The following is a 17,426-nucleotide window of genomic DNA, read 5'->3' on the forward strand; positions in this document are numbered from 1 at the left end:
CTGTCCATTAAGGTTTACTTGCTCTGGTCTAACAGTGCTCCTTGTGGGACCCAAACAGGATCAGACAAAAGCTCCCACCATGCTCGGACCTTTGTAACTGGAGTAATTCTGTTCACGCAGTGTCTATCTTTGCTGCCAAGCCTAATAGGACTCCAGCTGTCTTATGCAGACCAATTAATGCATCTTTTCTTTTATGGCTTAAGTTTCACTCCAGAATAATTTGGACATGTCCATTTTTCCAGGCATTTCCAGGAGCCAGATAAAAGTGCCCTGTGAGGTGGCTTTAGCCTATGGGTTATCAGCTAGGAACTGTGACTGGTAATGAACACCACATTTCCGCAGCCTCTGTTTTTTGGTTTTTTTTTTTTTCCCTCCAAAATGCCCTGTGTGCCGGGCCTCCGCGGGAGCTGAGAAAGGCAGCTTAGCCGAGAGCGGTACTTTAGGCCCCGGGCCGTGCCTGTAGGGCGAGGGCTCTCTCTGCCGCGTTAGCCGGAGGGCCGTGCCCTTCCGACGGCAGCAGCCCTGTTCCCGCGGCCGGCCGGAGGCAGGTGAGCGGCGGCTCGCAGGCCCTGGGACAACGGGCGGATTGAGCTAATATCCCACTCTGCACGCCGTGTCGGAGTAGCTTCTGCCGCCAGCGCGCTAGCTACCGAGAACGCCGCGGCGCCTCTCGGTCCTCCCGCCGGTAAAGCACTCCTGCAGCCCCGGGGAAGGCCAGGCTGAGAGAAGCGAGCGGCGGCCCCTGGCGTTTGTAGCGCAGCGGCCACCAGGCCTTCCCCTCACCCCGGGTGCGGAGAACTCCTGAGGAGGGGCCGTCGCGAATCTGAGACACGGCCCGGAGGAGGGACGACGAGAACACCGCGGCTCCCAGGAGAAAGGGCGCGGAAGCGCCAGCGCAGCAGGGGACACACACCGGAGCGAAACTGCGGCCTGGCGACCTCACATCACAGTCGCCCTGCCGCCACCGCCCCAGAGACCTCCCCGCAGCCGGGCCGCGGCGGGCAGGCCGTAGCGTCTGATTGACAGACACCACGGCCCACCCGAAGGGCGGTGGCGGCGAGGGTTGCCTATCAGGGGCGGTGGGCAGGCGGGCGGTCGATGAGCGGCGGGTAGGCGGGGCGCGGGGGCTGGGTGTGTGCAGCGGCCGCCGGCGGGGCGCGCTCCCGTTCCAGCTCCGCTCCCGCCTCCCCGCACGCACATTGTCCGGGCGGCGGCGGTGGCAGAGCGCCCCGGCGTCCGGTGCCAATGCGGGGCGGGCGCGGCATACCGGGGGCGCCTCCACCACCGCGGTGGAAACTTCACCTCACTGCCGGGCCGACGCGCGGCTGAAGCCCCCGGCGGGGCCGGGTCGGGCGGGAAGGAGTGCAGCGGTGGGGACGGTTCGCCCGCCGGAGGGGCGTCTCCGTCTGTTTGATTTTCCTCCGTTGGAAGAAATATACAGATAATATTATTATCCCGCTTTAAACTTCCGCGCCCCGCTTTCCAGGACGCGCATCCCGTCTGCCGGGGCGGACGAGCCGGTGAGTGACCGCTGGGGACGGGGTTGCGGCTGGGGAGGGGTGAGACGCGCCGTCGTGAGGGGGCAGCACCCACCGGCTTGGCAGGAACAGGCCGGCATCGCCGCCGCCGCCGCCACCTGTTAGCGGGGCGGCTGCACACCCTTGAGAAGCTTATACCCCCACTGTGCTGGAGGTGCTCCCCGCCGTGCCCCGGGGGAGGCGGTGGGGAGAGAGGGACCCGCGGCCCGGTGGGCGGTGTCGGAGCCCGGAGGCGTTTGGGGGCGGTGACGCGGACCCACTTTTGCTTGCCTGGCCGCGCCATGACTGCTGCGTGGGCGCTGCCTGCCGACCCCATCCCCGGGCAGGTCGCCGAGGTGGGGTTGGAGTGGGGGTACCACCAAGCAGCAGTCTCTGCACCCCCTTCGCCGTCTATCCCTTCTACACCCGCTTTGCTGTCTACCCCCCGCCATCCTCCTACCACCCCCTTGGCGCTCCTACTGCCCTTCTTCCCCCGCCCCCGAAGCTGCAGCCTTCTTCCCCCCTTGCCCTTCTGCCACCCCATCCAAAACCTGTAGCTCTCTCTGCCCTCTCTTCCTCCACTACTTTGCACCCCTGGTTTCCAGTTCCTTGTAGCTGCTTCCCGTTGTTCCCTTGCATCCCCCACACTGCCTCCATGATAATCTCAAGGGAGAGTACTGGATGCCCCACCTTTTGCCATAGTAGGTGCCCACTGGGCTCTGACAGCCCCCTGTCAGAGCAGCACCGCTCAGGAGAGACCAGCTTCACGTCAGTGCCAAGGTATTGGTAGGCCGGGGTGAGGCACAGAGGGGGGTGCAGGTGGCAGGGATGCTGATATGTGCATCTGTGAGCAAGGTCCTGCATTCCTGGTGGCACCTCCCTTCCTCCCAGGAACACTCACCGCTGGGGCTCTGCAGTGTGCGGAGGCTGCTTGCGCTCTGCCTGTTGTGTAAGGGCATTGCAGGGTCCAGGGGCACAACCCTTTCAGCCCAAGTGAGAGCAGGTGCATCTTGTGGCTCACTTGGCGCATATGGGTCCTGGTTGGGGATACATTTCAGTTGCCTAGAGCAGTGCTGCGTGCCTGGAGACAAAGGAGCTGATGAGAAATTGGAGAGGACTGGCAAACTGGAGCTGCTTGAGAAATGCTCAGGACAGCTGGAAGCAGGAGGATGGTGCAGCAGGAATGGTGTGACTCAAGTCAATCCTTAACCGAAGTCAAGCCATTGACTTTTTCAGTGACATAAGTCACGTCTTCTTAGCTTGCGCCATGCAGATTTGCTCCTGGGTAGGTCTTTGAGATGCAGAAGGAGTACAAAGTCCTGGAGATGCCTTGTCGTAATGTACTTCAGGCCGGTTGGCAAGGATAGGTTGTGTGGGTTGGAGCAGGAACTGGTTTTGAATTGAGAAAAGCACATGAGGCTTTGTGCAGGTTAGACTAAAGAGCTGCTAATGGGTCGTATGGTGGATGTTGGTTTCTCCTGGTCAGAGTTGTGAATGTGTTTATCATTGCAGAGCTCCAAAGTGTTTTGATTTTGCAGCTGGTGATTTGTGTGATTTTTCCCAAGTGTTTGTAACACAGCCATGACTTTAAATCCGTGTGTGTCTCCTCTATGTGTGTCTGGTCCTTCTCCTCATCAAGTGTTTTTCCTGTGCGATTAATAACGTGCCAACTACTTCAGTTTCAGCACCAGGGAGTCTGATGCTGATTGATGTTGCTGTTGAGTCTCCTCAGTGGGTCTGGAGGCTGATGGGTGTTACCACTACAGAAGAGTCTGCTTTGGGGTGGGGTGAGAGCTGTGAGCATGTTGTTGTTTGTTTTGTCTTAGTGAACCTGTTATTTCTTTTAATTAAAAAGAGATGAAGTATGCATGGTAGTACCCTACATGTTTACATACAAATGATCTTGTAATTAGCAATAATTACCTCAGTTTGGAATATCACTGTAGTATTTAAACAGGACTTATGACCTGAGGGACACTTTTCTGGCCCCAAGAAGTTACTCCGGGTGTGGTTCCCTCCTGTGGCAAGTTTGGTTCTTGGCTGCTGTCAGCGGTGAAGGTAAAGCAGTAGTGGGAGTAACCTTGGGCTTCTCTGACGTCAGCCTAGAAAGTGATGACCACAGTTTCCTTATAGAGTCTGATGTCAATTCATGGGGCTCCCTGGCAAAGCGTTTACCATGTGTGTGGAGAGGGTCTGCCCTTGGTGGCTTTGCTATTGTGTTGGGCCAGAGAGGGAAAAAAAACAGGCTGAAAAATTGCCAACTGACCTTTTTTCTTCCGCTTGTTTCCTAGGGAGGCTTGGAAAAGGCTGCTGGTACTGGGAAGCTTTTCCCTGTGTGAGTAGAGGTCCTGAGGCATCTTTGTTCATGTGATCATCCTCCACCTAACTTCCCCTTCTTTAAGAGGACCAAAGCTCAGCTCACAAATGTAAATGTTTGCTTCCAGGCTGGATACAGCACTCACTGCCATACTCCTGCCGCTGGTGCACCCCAGATTTACCTTCCTGCTAGGCTGCCTTTGGAGCTCCCCAGGTTTTCTTGGGGTAAAAAACTTTATGGAGCAAAGAAGTTGAATATGGGGGAGATATTCAACAAAATAAAACCCAAGACAAAAAGTATCACCTGTACAAGGGACACCTTGTGGGAGAGTGATGAAGGAAAGAGGTAGAAGTGTCTCGTCTCCTGCCTTTCAAGATGTTATACCAGTGTGCTTCTTGTTGGTCTAGGAAAAGCAAAATGATTGTGCTCCAAGCACTCTCTATCTTATTGTAATTTATTATCAACCTTCTATTTTAACAGTTTTGAAGTGTAAACTGACAACTAGAGCTTATTGAACAGCAGATAGAATATGTTCAACATTTTTAATGTTACCTGTGTTAATCTAATAATGTATTTATGAAATGATATTTGATCAGCTCTATAGTTGGTCGAAGACCACAAAAGAGTATTAATCAAATGAATTATTTGACAAATACAGATGAGATTAAACAAAAGATCTGTTTGTCAACTACTGTTCAACTGCTCTGCTGTGGCATCTTCCTCTTTATCTTTCCCTTCCAGTTTTCATTCCACTTTTTCATGGTTTATCTTTTCCTGAACTGTCCTCACTATCTGTTTCATTTAATTTTTCCTTTCCCTGTATTATTCTCTATCTCTTGTGTCATGGTTTTCCTTCCATTCTTCCTTCTGCCTCATTCTTCAGCCTCTCTTTCCACGCTTTTTGAGTCTGAATTAGCCAATTTTCCTCATTTTTATCTACCTTCCTGTTGGAGATTTTTATTGAAAACTTCATAGCCAGCCCAACTAAACCTGGCATGCATTTAAACCCATAAAAATGTAAACCTAAACACACCTGTGTGTGAGTATGAAGGTATTTGCTTGGTGGTGGTGTTTCCCTGCCTCTTTATGGGTTTTCTGGCTGTTGCAAGAAGGTCCATCCTGCAGTTCTGGAGGTTTTTCCCAGCTCTCATTTTTGCTTGTGTTCTCCTTAAGCCTTTTATTTATTTATTTATTTTAAGTGAATTTCACTGAGAAATCGTAAGAAAACAACTACAATCAAGTGGCAGATCTTGCATTGTTCATTGGTTGTGTATCTGTGTGCAATCTCGACTAAGCCCAGCCTCCCTACTGAGCAGTCCTGCTTTTTTCCTGGCATCATCCCTACTCCCCTCTGGAGTTATGTCCAGGAGGTATCTTTCAGCAGGGCAAAAGGAATGAGTGCTCTGAAGGTCTGCTGGCTTACCTGTATGAGTGTCAGGTTGATGAGGGTAAGTATAATAGCAAGAGGTGAACAGGTTATCATGTGTGACCAAGCAGTCACAGTGTTCAACTTAGATCTAGTATTCAAAGATTAAAGTCTCCAAAAATGCCATTATGGAGAAAACTTGTTTTTTTCCCCCTGAATAAAATCTATTGGGGGAATATTATCAAAAGCAATAAAAGGAATATAAAACGTTGTATTTCAGGGAGGAAATTTGCTCTGTCTTGGCAATTAAGCTCTGGCAGCCCAGAGGAGTGTGATGGGAGTGCTCAGAGTGTGATTCGCCTCCACTGATGGTTGCAGTGATGTTGCTGCAGTGAACGAGCTGAGCTGTGTATGTCATAGCTATCTGCTGTAAGTACCAGGAGTTACATGATGATGCCCTCTCGTACTTGTAAGGAAAGGGCTCTGCTGTACCCAAGTTAATAGTGACAAGGCTCCTATATGTCTTGTGAAGTGTTTTGGATAACACTCAGGTGCACTGACACAGCGAACAGTCCAGACAGCATGTCATTGTAAAGCAAAATTGATTGGGGAGGATGGGGCAAAGAGGAGTATTCTTTTGCAGTTAATTATTTACTGCAGAGAGAGAGATGCTGATGGTGTTTGGTTTATAATTACAGATATGCAGAGGAAAATGCTTCAAGATGATCTTTTATTCTGTGTGTTGCCAGATATTTCTTGGTCTCGCTATAGTGTGAGACCGGAACTGTTTAATGACCTGTTCAGTAAAAGCAAAACTTCATTATCAACTTCTCCCTCCTGCAATATCATTTTACAGCTTGCCGTGTGTGACACAAAGTGGCCTGAATGGCTGCAAAAGGAATAGTCTTTAAATACTTGCTGTCTTAATGTACGATCTGCCTGCGGTGTCCATGATGGCAACGTGAGCTCTTGGAACAGCTCGCCTATGTGCTGGAAGGTGACTTTGTGCTTAAAGTGCAGAACCATGAACCCAGGAGTCCTGACCCGCTCTCTGGTCTTAGCTGAGCTGGTTGCCTTATCTCACCAGGCTCTCGTCTGCTTCAGGAGTTATGCCAATCGAGCGAATATCTAACCTATCTGCTAAAAGGGTAGGCTGTCCTCTGATGATGCAGAGGCAGTAGCAAACTATGTACTTCCATAATACGGTGCTGTGAGCCAAACTGTAAGTGGATTTTTCCTTTTGCATAACTAAACCCATAACAAATCAGACTGTTCATATGTAAGTTAAATTCAGTAGCTGGTGGAACTGAGTTTAGATGTGTGTGTATGGGAGCAACAACTTGACAGATACAAAAAAGAGACATTTTTGCAATGTTTCTGGGAGGATGCCCATATGTCGTCTTCTTGTTTAGCATCCTTGAGAGAACAGCAGATGAGAGGGAGAAGCTGTGACCAGTGAAAGCAAGAGGATTTCATCCTTACTGCAAGGAGAGAAGTGAGGTCCAAAAAGCCAAGTCGTAGGACCAAAATGAGGGATGCAGGTGTGCACAACAGGGTCTGCTCTAGGCTGCCCTGTTCTCACTTGGCAAGGCTCTGCAGGAGGAGATGAGAAAGGAGGAGATGGGTGGAAAAAGGCATTCTGGAGGCTGCTGTTGCGCAAGGTGAAGCATACTGCCGGTTCAGGCTGAATTGGAACATGACCAATCAGCAGGAGGACTGCATGGGATTGTCTCCCCTAAGAAAAGCGGACCAGTGAAAAAATCTCCAAAGGAAAGCCTGGCTAGCAAGTGCTTATGCCCCAAGCAAGTTGAAATCTTGCTTTAGAGGCTTGCTGAGAAGTGAGCTCTCTTCATCTGTGGTTTGTTGGGGTAACAGGCTGCTGTTGTGTAGGCTTGCTCCAGTATCAGTGTTGAGCCTTCTCTGATGCTCCATGCTGTCTTCAGCAATTCTGTGGCTTGCATCAAGCTCTGTTCATCCTGCTCCAAACCATGTGTATAGAATAAGCTTGAATGGATGAAATTTGAGTCTGCAAATGATGCATTTCATCCCTTGTCCTAGCCCAGCTAGTCACTGCAGCAGCCAGAGTGGTTCTCCTGGTATGGCCCTAGCTCCTGTGTTTCTGTAGTGGCTGTAGCATCTGTGCTCCTTTCTTGCAGCTGCCTTTGCTGGAGTAAGAATGAGATGGCAGGGAGCTTGGTTTTATGTGAGGGACTGGAATTCATCCTTGAGAAAAAGAAGGCTGGGCTTGAGAAACCAGGCTTTGGTTGATATGATAAATAGATAAAACAGTACAGTTGAGCATGACAAGTAAAAAAATACATCACTGTTTCTTGAAGGTAAATATGGGACAGACCCCAGCTTGTATCTGTGCTAATCCTGTAACTAATTTTTATGTTGTCTCCCCTTGGATCTGTGTCTGTTGATACAGTGGCTCATTTTTGGTCCTGCCGTGTTAGGCTCCTGCTGTGAACAGCGTGACTCTCCTGTGCAGCACGCAGACCTGGCAAATGCTGGTGAAAGCAGGAGATACTTCCTGCCTGTATGTGTGCATACATATCCCTTGCTTTCCTCGCTTGTGTGTGGATGCTGAATATATAACCTTGTATTATAACCTTGGTCATGAAAGGTTTCTTCCCATCTTGTTTACCCCAGCCTTTTCCTGATTTGCATGATACTGTATGAGGCCATCCAGCTTTTTCTGGAGGTTTGTCCCACTTTCCATGCAGGCAGCCTTAGGCAAATGGTCTCCTCCCTGACCTGCTTCAACAGGTATGTGCTGGCTTCTTGCTCTGTGAACGCAGGAGGGAGTGTGAGGATAAGTGCTGGGGGCTAGGCAGCTAGGAAGGACATTGGCAGTCAGTGTAGCTGCTGATGAATGAGGAACTACACACAAATCCATGCTCCTCTTTCTGCCTTATTGTTCTGCTGGGCAATGCAGTGGCTGTGACTTCTATTCAAGTTTGTGAGGGTCAGATCTGCTCTCTTTACTCTTAGGAGTACGAATGTACATCCTCCATCCCGCTATATTAAGTTTGAGCTGAAAAATATGTGGCTATTCTGGTGGCCCCCATGAATTTCCAAACATCAAGATATTCATTCTCAAAACACATGCTGGAAAGAAATTACCACCATGAGCTTGGTGAAGGTGGGAAACAGAGGTGTGAAAGAATCATACCTACACCTGGAAAAGTGTTTCTACTCTGGCTTTTCCACAGAAGCAAGGAGGGTGCGTGCTGATGTGAGTCAGAGTCACAGTGGCATGTGCAGGGTCTTACCAGGTCTGTGGCAGAGCGGGGAGGTGGATGGATGGGGGTGGAAATCTCTTGGCTGATCCCTGTGCAAGATATATCCAGTACAGCAGGTACAATTATCATAGAGTTATAGAATAGTTTGGGTTGGAGGGGGCCTTCAAAGGTCATCTAGTCTAACTCCCCTGCAACAAGCAGGGACATCTCCAACTAGATCAGGTTGCTCAGAGCCCCATCCAGCCTGGCCTTGAATGTCTCCAGGGACGAGGCATTTACCACCTCTCTGGGCAACCTGTTCCAGTATTTTACCACCCTCATTGTAAAAAAAATTCTTCCTCGTGTCTAGCGTGAATCTCCTCTCCTTTAGTTTAAAACCCTTACCCCTTGTCCGGTCATAACATGTCCTTCTAAAAAGTCTGTCCCCATCCTTCTCATAAGCCCCTTTTAAGTACGGAAAGGCCTTGTGCAGAAGGGATAAAAGCCACAGTATTCACCCCAGAAAACCACTGCAGAGGCAGCATCAGGACATATTTCTGAGAGTGGCTGGCAAAGCAATATATCCATTACTGAAGGATCAGCGGCTAAAGTTGTCAGGCAACTAATTAAGAGTTGGTTTCAAGTGTGAAAAGCATTGTCCTCTGAAAACACAGTCCCTTTATCTATCTCATTTGGTCATTCAGAGACCAAAGTTATTCCATTAACTATGGTAATGTTGACCCAGACTCAAGTGAGAGACAGAGCTTTGTAGGTATGTAGACTGTGCAGGGAGGTAGAGCAGTACAGAGTGCAGCCTGGATTTGGTGTGCAGATGAGGATTTGCACAAGGCTGTTGAGCAGATGCAGTGATAGAGACCATCAGTTGACATCAGACTGGGAGGCCCACCAGATGTTGAAATCAGGATGCAAAGAGGTAATGTTTAAAATCTGAGGCAGGAGCCTACAGATTCAGTGACAGTTGTATGCTGGGATGGAAGAAAAATGTCTGCTACCAGTAAGTCACCCTTTCAAGGACCTAATTGGAACTTTTTGTTTTCTTCCAAACCCTTCAGTTCAGTCTGACTGTGGGTACATGTTGTGCAGTCTAGTCTGTGCTGGTTTTTTTTCCCTATTTGCTTTGAGAGCCCTTTGTAACAACTCATTCCTCATTCATACTGTTGTCAGGGAAGTTATTCTGCCTGCAATCCCTGTCTGAGCTTAATTTTCTTATTGCATGAAGGTTGATGGCTTCACAAATCTGAGAATAAATCCTCAGTCTCTCCCGTGGCCAGCCTGGCAGCACAACAGCTCCATTTAATGTGCACAGTTGCTTTGGCATCCTGCCCCTACACTCATTATTTTGCATTTGTCTTCATCAAGCTTCAGTCTTGCCTGCCCCAAAGGGTCGTGTATCAGAAGTTATGAGAAAGAGAAGAATCCTCAAGGTTGGTCTGTAAATCCCGTGTCTCTCTGCTAGAACTGTGCAGTCTGGGTGCTCTGTCCTTTCCTCTCCCATGTCCTTGCCAGAGCCCTGCTGCGTGCATGTGTGCGTGCATCCCTCCCTGCCTGCCCTGTTGCATCTCTTGACAGGCATGAAGTGAGCCTTGCAGCCTCTTGGGGCAATGCCATTCTCACAGCACAAAGCATTTGATGCCTGGAATGTTTCCCTTCTCCTCTTGGCACAGAGGCAGGTTGAGACCTGCAGCACTACCTTCTCTTCAGCCAGCCCCTAAAATGACTTGGCTCCACTTGGAATATTGTTACAGGAGAAATATTATGGATTTTTTCATGGTGGTAGACATTTCAGGGCATGGGCTTCTCATTTACCACTTGTAGTGTTCTCTTCAGGCCTTGGGGATGGGAAGTACTTTCATGTTAAGTGCAGTGTGAGATAGCTCATAAGCTTTTCAGAGAGGGACGATGTGCAAGATGGGGAACATCAGGGTGCAATTCACCTGTCCAGATGTTGACACCTAACATCCCAGCTGCTTACCCTCAGCTCCCCTGTACAGGCAGCAGAGGAAGTAAGCACTTTAATCTCATCCTAATGCAGACAGACACCTTAAACAGGTCAGACAGATTGTGCCTGTCTCTTCTCACTGATGAAAAATGGGCTCTCATGGAGACATCTGTGTTGTAGGTGAGATGAATCCAACCTTGACCTAGCTACACTGAGCAGGTTGGGGTGGCACAAAATGAGAGCAAGACTGTTGAATATAGTCTGTTCTTCTCTTAGCTGCGTGCTGTCTCATTTGGTAAACCTATGCCTCTTCCTTTGTTAAGAAGCTACCGTTCATTTTGGTTACTTTCTGGTCAAGAGCTGGGGAGATGTCATCCAGACAGCAACTGCAAGACAGAGTTAAACACCTCTCAGAGGTGCTCTTAACAAAGGTGCTAGAACAGACCTACAAGCCTCTCCCAGCTCTGAACCAAGGGGCATTTTAAGGAAGTGAAGACAGAAAGTGGAGGTAGGAATGGGGCAGTTTAGTCCCTGTTTCATCCTTTCATACTGAGGCCAAGCAACCGCTAGCATAGGCCAGGGCTTACTTGGGTACTTCTCAGGAGCTCCTGACCGCATACATGTGCCCAAACAGCAGTACCGTTTCCTGTTGTATTGTAGTGGGAAAAGGAGGAGACTTCTGAAATTGGAGCTAAAACAAGCACATGGGGACTTCCAACTGTGGATTAACGGATGATGGCAGCAGCAGCCCTGCGGTGCCTCTACAGGAGCTTCACATCTGGGTGTTCCAGGCTTTGTGGGTGAAACTCTTTCTGTTAAGGGAAAAAAAAAAAGCTTTTTTATAACACAGAAGTGCTATTAAGTGTTGTAATGGAGCTTTGAGGGTGATGGACCCAGTTTCTGTAGTTTCGTATCTCACTTGAGCTGAACCTTCATGGTTGCTCTGAAGACCCTGGTGTGGTCTGCAGGGAGCAGGTTGGAGTAGACACAGACCTGTTATTCAAAGAACTGGAAACAAAGCTGAGCTGACTGGAAGGAATAAAGCCTGGTAGCCCAGGGAGAATTTTCTTGACTGTCTGAGTTTCCCCTTTGATTGGGAGCACTTGTTCCATCATGCCTTTTGTTGGGGAAGAATTAGCCCGGTGGCAGAAATGTGATGAACTGGGTGTTTGGGAGCAAAAAGCCTGTCCACAGCAAGAGTCTGCAGAGCTTGAACTCAGCTGTTAAGTCCCTGTGCTAGCAGCTGTTTGCAAGCCTGCTTGGCAGGGGAGGGCGCTGTGCCAGGCACTTTACCCTGTTTCCTGCCGGTGTACAGGGTAAATTAAATCCTAGGGCCCTGAAGAAAACTAGAGCATCAGTATTGTACCCCACTTTTTGTTTGTTACTGAAACTCATGCTGAGTTCAGGCACCTATAAAATGGTGGTTAGCTCTGGAGCGTCTCTGGAAGTCTGCTATGTGCACTACAGTGACTTGGAATTTTCAATAGCAGGGAATTTGTTAGGGGAAAAAAAATCTGGCTTACCCTAGGTGAGAAGTACACATACCATGCTACAGAAATAGGTAAAAAAATACTTACTATTCCATCATATAGTGTATATTCCTCATTTCATAACACGTCTGATCTCTCCCCGCTCTTTCCCAGCTATACATGCCCACCACAAGCTTTTCTACTTTCTAACTGGTGCTCCTAGGAAACAGAGGGCAAATTAGAGCATATGAAAACCTTCAGAAGGCTTTTAATTCAGGAAGAAAGATGTATCAGGGCCTTGTAGTTAAGAGCCACAGAATACGTTTTGCTCTGATGCTTTCCTTGTTGTCCTTGCCCTCTGAATTTTGGTCTAATAAGTAGTGTCCATGTCTGAAGAGCGTCCCAACTGAGAGGCATCTGGTACAGCATTGGGTCCTTGCAGCTTCTCAGCATTTCTGCTGCACATAGCCTCTTGCCTGGTCAACAAGTGCATTGTCAGCAGCACTGAACAGCAAGCGTGCGCCTGCCCTGTTACTCCTTCCATGTGGCAAAAACAAGTCAGAAAAGGATAGCTATTAATTAAGGGTTTTGGTTTGCATGGTGATACCTGCAGTACCTTGCTGTGCTGTTATTCATGTGCAAAACCATGAGCCTCATCCGCAGGAGTGATATCATGCTAGTACCATCTTTTTGCTGCAATCAACCTGCTGCTGGTTGGATGTGCTCTGGCAAAACAGTGCTTTTTACTTGTTAATTTTTGCCGTTGACAGTACACTCATGCAGAGCTAACCTTCTTGGACTGAGAGCTTCCTTAAGATTTTAACTTTAGGATGGGAAGATGCCTCCCATTGCAGGAAACCCCAGTTCCCTCCAGTACTCCACCAAAAGCTGCTTTGATTTCTGATTCAGCTCTGCAAATATTGTCTAGTGACTTCAAACTGGATATGAAGTCAGTTGGTATTATTTCTCCTGTGAAGGGCAGAGCAAAGGAGAGAAAATTAAAGCAACTTGTCTTAGCCTGAGTCAGCATCACAGAGTTGCGAGTGTGTCTGCGTAGAGCCTAGTGAAAGGTCTGTGCCTTATCTGTGTTGATATTTTGCTGGTTGCATAACTCGCACATCCCATAGATGCAAATATTTTCTTGGGTTTGGCCCTGGTTGCCCAAGGAGGGTGTTTGTTCAGATTCTCATGCTTTGCAATTAATATAAACTTGTAATTAATATAAGCTTCTCAACTCCGTGTGAGACAAAGAAGGGGAAGTGGTGCTAGGTGGTGTTGTGTGTTTTTTTTTTTTTCCCTCTCCCTGTTGTTCCTCACCAACTTGCTGCTTTGAAAGGATCACATTGTGGTTTTTTTCCTTAAGAAGCAACGTGTCGCTGCAAATTCAGCTTTGGAAGGGTTGTGGTGGAGCTTTAGTCTGCTGATGTTGTGGCTGCTACGGGCAAGGCAGTAATTTTTGAATCCAACTTGAAGCTCAGATCGTGTCATGACAAGACCTAGGAGGTTTGCATCATCTGATTAGATTGGATCATCTTTAACAGTGCCAATTCATGTCACCTGTCCATTTTCTTGCTTGTTTTTTCCTAACCACTGGGGGGAAGAAGAAAACACATACAACCTTGTGATATTTAGCATCACTCAAACACTCTTGCAGCCTTGAATGGTCAACGAAGGCACTATGGATGAATTTTGTGGCTGTGTGTGATTAGAACTGGAGAGGAAGCCCAGGCCATGCATAGGACCTGGCTCCTACCACTTAAACAGTGACTTTATAGTTGTTACAATTCACATTTATAGTAGCAGACCGAAAAAAGCCTGAACGTGTGAAAAGGGATGCAGCCACTAGTCTGAACAAGCATGTAGTCTGTGGTCTTTTGGTGTGCATCCCATCTCAATGTTCCACCAGTCCTCCCTTTAGTGGTATTTGCCACAGTCTGAGAGATAGTTTATGAGATTTTTTTTTGTGTGCCCTGAGGTCCAATTTTCAACACCCTATCCAGAAAGCATGGTTCTTGTGTCTTTGCTGGTATTTGTGAGGGCAGATGCTGAACACAGTGGTAACCAGTAGAATAAAAGGTCAGGACTGTCTCGCTGATGGCAAAGACTGATAGCATGAAATGCTCCCAGCAATTGGTGATTTGCAGAGTGATTGTGTAATAGATATTCCCCCCGCCTCAATCTAATAGCATATAGAAAATATAATCAATTTTACTTACAATAATAAAGTTATATTATTATGCACTGGGAGATTGAAGGCGGGTGCTTGGATTTTTCCCAGTGGGCTGAAGGGACTTTCAGGTTGGTTGGTTTGTTTGTTTATGTATTTATTTAAAACCAAAGCCAAAGAACTATGAGTCAACTTGATCTTTGCTGCAGCAGTTCCTCTGCTGTGGTCCCCAGGCATTGTCTAATGGATGCCTGCAGCTCCACTAGGATGGATAAACCCAGAGGAAGCTTTTTTTTTTTATCCGCCTTGCAGAAACTCCTTAGGGAGGATCTGTGTGTCCTTAGGAGCCAGTGGTAGGAGAAAGAAGGGAATCTTTTGTGCCTCTTAGCGGTGAGTCCTGAGAAGACACTTGGCTACTGATCACAGGAGCAAGTTCTCTGTGCCAGCACCGACCAGCACCATGTGCAGTTCCTCATGGCAGACGGATCTCCAGGGAGCAGTAAACAACTTAGTCACCTTTTTCCTTCTGCTTTATGATTGCTGACTTTTGTAGCTGCTCTGAAGACTGTGCCCTCCTGGCTGAATAAAGGTGTATTTTTAACACTTCCTTTCCCAGGAAATGTCAGTCTACCTTGGTACTGTCTCAAGATGCTGAGAGGGATAAGTGTTCTAAGTGAGCTAAAGCTGAAAATCAAAATAGACCAAGTGAGGTCGTCAGCCAGTGTTGACTGTCTTGACTTGAGTGGCTTTACTGCAAGGACACTACTTTTTACCCTTTCCTTAAGGTGATCCTTTGAGGTCACATCTCAGTTTTGGGACTCATGTGTTTAGTTCTGACTCCTCAGGCTGGGCTGTCATCTCCCATCCTTTGGGAAACTAAAAAAAATCTTACACCTTGTCCTTACTATACACGCAGAGTGGCTTAGGGCTCTCAGGAGAAGTCAGCTTTGAAGTTTTAAGTTTGCCTTTTGTAGTTATGTCTTTTTTTCAGGCCAAATACAGAACTGTTTGCATGAACATTATGAAGTTCAGGAATAAATCCAATGAATGCTGCTGTGTTTCCTTTTTAAGTGTCTTCTCAATGTGTGCTTCCCAGCATTGCAGAGTTGTGTTGGTGCAGCAGGATCAAGAAGTCTGAGAGGCCAGTGGGAGATGGCTGGACACCAGGAAGGAAATAGGGAAGCCATATATACAAACCTGGTAAAAAGAAGTTATGTTTACAGCTTGGCATCATCATTGCTGCCAGGTGTTGGGGAAGTCAGTGGCCTCAGAAGAAAAAGATTTGAGTGTTGTATGGACAGCAGGGACAACCAGAATTAAAAAGAAAGAAATTTTCCAAAGTGGGAACTTTGGTGTAGAAGCCCCCTTTTTTTGTTTGCAGATCATCGGGCAGGATGAGACCCTGCTCTGGGTTTCCACTGGAAAGAGTAGAAGAAGGTTTCAGGCTACATGACAATCCCTCACATCTTTCATGCCCAGCCATTGCTTACACTGTCCTAATGAACTTACCTTACAGTAATTAGAGTGTAATACAGTGTGTCCAGGCAGGTTTTGAATGTCTCCAGAGAAGGAGACTCCATGACCTCTATGGGCAGCCTGTTCCAGTGCTTTGTCACCCTCAAAGGAAAGATATTTCTCCTCACATTTAGATAAAACCTCTTATGCTTCAGTCTGTGCCTGTTGCCCCTCATCCTATTGTTGAACACCACTGAAAACAGTCTGTTCCCATCCTCTTGACATCCATCCTTGAAATATTTATAAACATTGATGAGATCCCCTCTCAGCCTTCTCCAGGTTGAACAGACCCATCTCTCTCATTCTCTTCATAAGGAAGGTGCTCTAGGCCCCTAATCATCTTTGTAGCTCTCTGCTGGACTCCCTCCAGTAATTCCTTGTCCTTCCTAAACTGGGGAGCCCAGAACTGGACACAATACTCCAGATGTGGCCTCTCCAGGGCAGAGTAGAGGGGGAGGACAACCTCCCTCAACCTGCTGGTCACATTCTTCTTAATGTACCTCAGAATACCTTTGGCCTTCTTGGTTGGCCACAAGGGCACATTGTTGACTCATGATCACCTTGTTCTTGACCAGAACTCCCAAGTCCTTCTCTGCAGTGCTACTTTCCAGCCGGTCAGCCCCTAACCTGTACTGATGCCTGGGGTTATTCCTCCCCAGGTGCAGGACCCTACACTTGCTCTTGTTGAACTTCATCAGGTTTTTCTCTGCCCAGTCCTCCAGCCAGTCCAGGTCTTGCTTGAATGGCCACACAGCCTTCTGGTGAGTCAGCTCTTCCTCCCAGTTTGGTATCATCAGCAAACTTGCTGAGGGTGCACTCAGTCTCTTCATCCAGGTCATTGATGAACAGGTTGCACAGGACTGGACCTAACACTGACCCCTGGGGAACCCCACTAACTACAGGCCTCCAACCAGACTTTATACCGTTGATCACAACCCTCTGAGCTCTGCCATCCAGCTAGCTTGTGATCCATCTCACTGTGCATTCATCCAGCCTGCACTTCCTGAACTTGCCCATGAGGATATTTTGAGAGATGGTGTCAAAAAGCCTTGCTGAAGTCAAGGTAGACAACATCCACTGCTCTTCCCTCGTCTACCCAGCCAGGCATACCATCATAGAAGGCTATCACGTTGGTCAAACATGGTTTCCCTTTGGTGAACCCATGCTGACTACCACACTGACTTCTTCTACTAAAGGTATTATCTCTAAAGACTTGAAGGTTTTCTTCATTCTGTTTGCACCTGGGAGCTTGTGTCCAGTCTCCCTTGTATCTTTTTGTCCATTCACTTCATGAACTCTCTGACTCTTATTTCTGCACTGACTTGTCATCCCCGAAGCTCACGGCATGGCATGCTTCCTATTTGTACCTCTTTCAGACAAGCAGATCTAGTTAATGTGACTGGAGGGAGCACTTGCCAGTGCTGTCATGCTGGTCCAAGTGAGGATAAGACCCCTGCACTCCCTTCTTCTCCATCAATTGTTGCTCTGTGTAGAGGAACGTGTAAATTAAGCCAAAGAGTAAGGAAGGGTAGGGTCTTTTGAGCTTGATGTCATGTCAAGTGTAGTGCCAGGGCTAAATATGTATCTACTTATTGCCTCTACCAGGGACATGCTGAGGGACTGGGGATCAGTTGAGGAATTTCAAGAAAATGTAGATACACTTAACCTTTAGGCATTATCAGGAGGACCTCAACTGCCCGGCTGCTCTCAGAGGCTCTGCGTATTTGTTAATCAGGTTGTCAGGCTTCAGTGTTGAGGTGGAGCCACATCTCACACAGGCTTGACATCTTGCTTTTCTGTGATTCCTTTTCAGCCCTGGTGTGCCTGTGGAGGCTGGCTGCGAGCCATTAAAATACTGCATGTTGTCGTTGCTGTGGGCTCCCAAGGAAGT

At 48.0% G+C, this 17,426-nt stretch overlaps 1 protein-coding gene across 1 annotated transcript in view; it reads left to right on the forward strand.

The window, feature by feature from the left end:
- The first annotated feature begins 1,131 nt into the window (after window positions 1-1,131).
- Window positions 1,132-17,426, forward strand: part of HRAS (HRas proto-oncogene, GTPase) — a 39,263-nt gene continuing 22,968 nt past the window's right edge. The window contains exon 1 of the mRNA XM_065838021.2: window positions 1,132-1,520. The gene's annotated coding sequence lies outside the window, so the exon portion shown is untranslated. The remainder of the gene's footprint in view (window positions 1,521-17,426) is intronic.

This window comes from Patagioenas fasciata, chromosome 5 (genome assembly GCF_037038585.1).
Source record: "Patagioenas fasciata isolate bPatFas1 chromosome 5, bPatFas1.hap1, whole genome shotgun sequence".
NCBI classification, from domain to species: Eukaryota; Metazoa; Chordata; class Aves; order Columbiformes; family Columbidae; genus Patagioenas; species Patagioenas fasciata.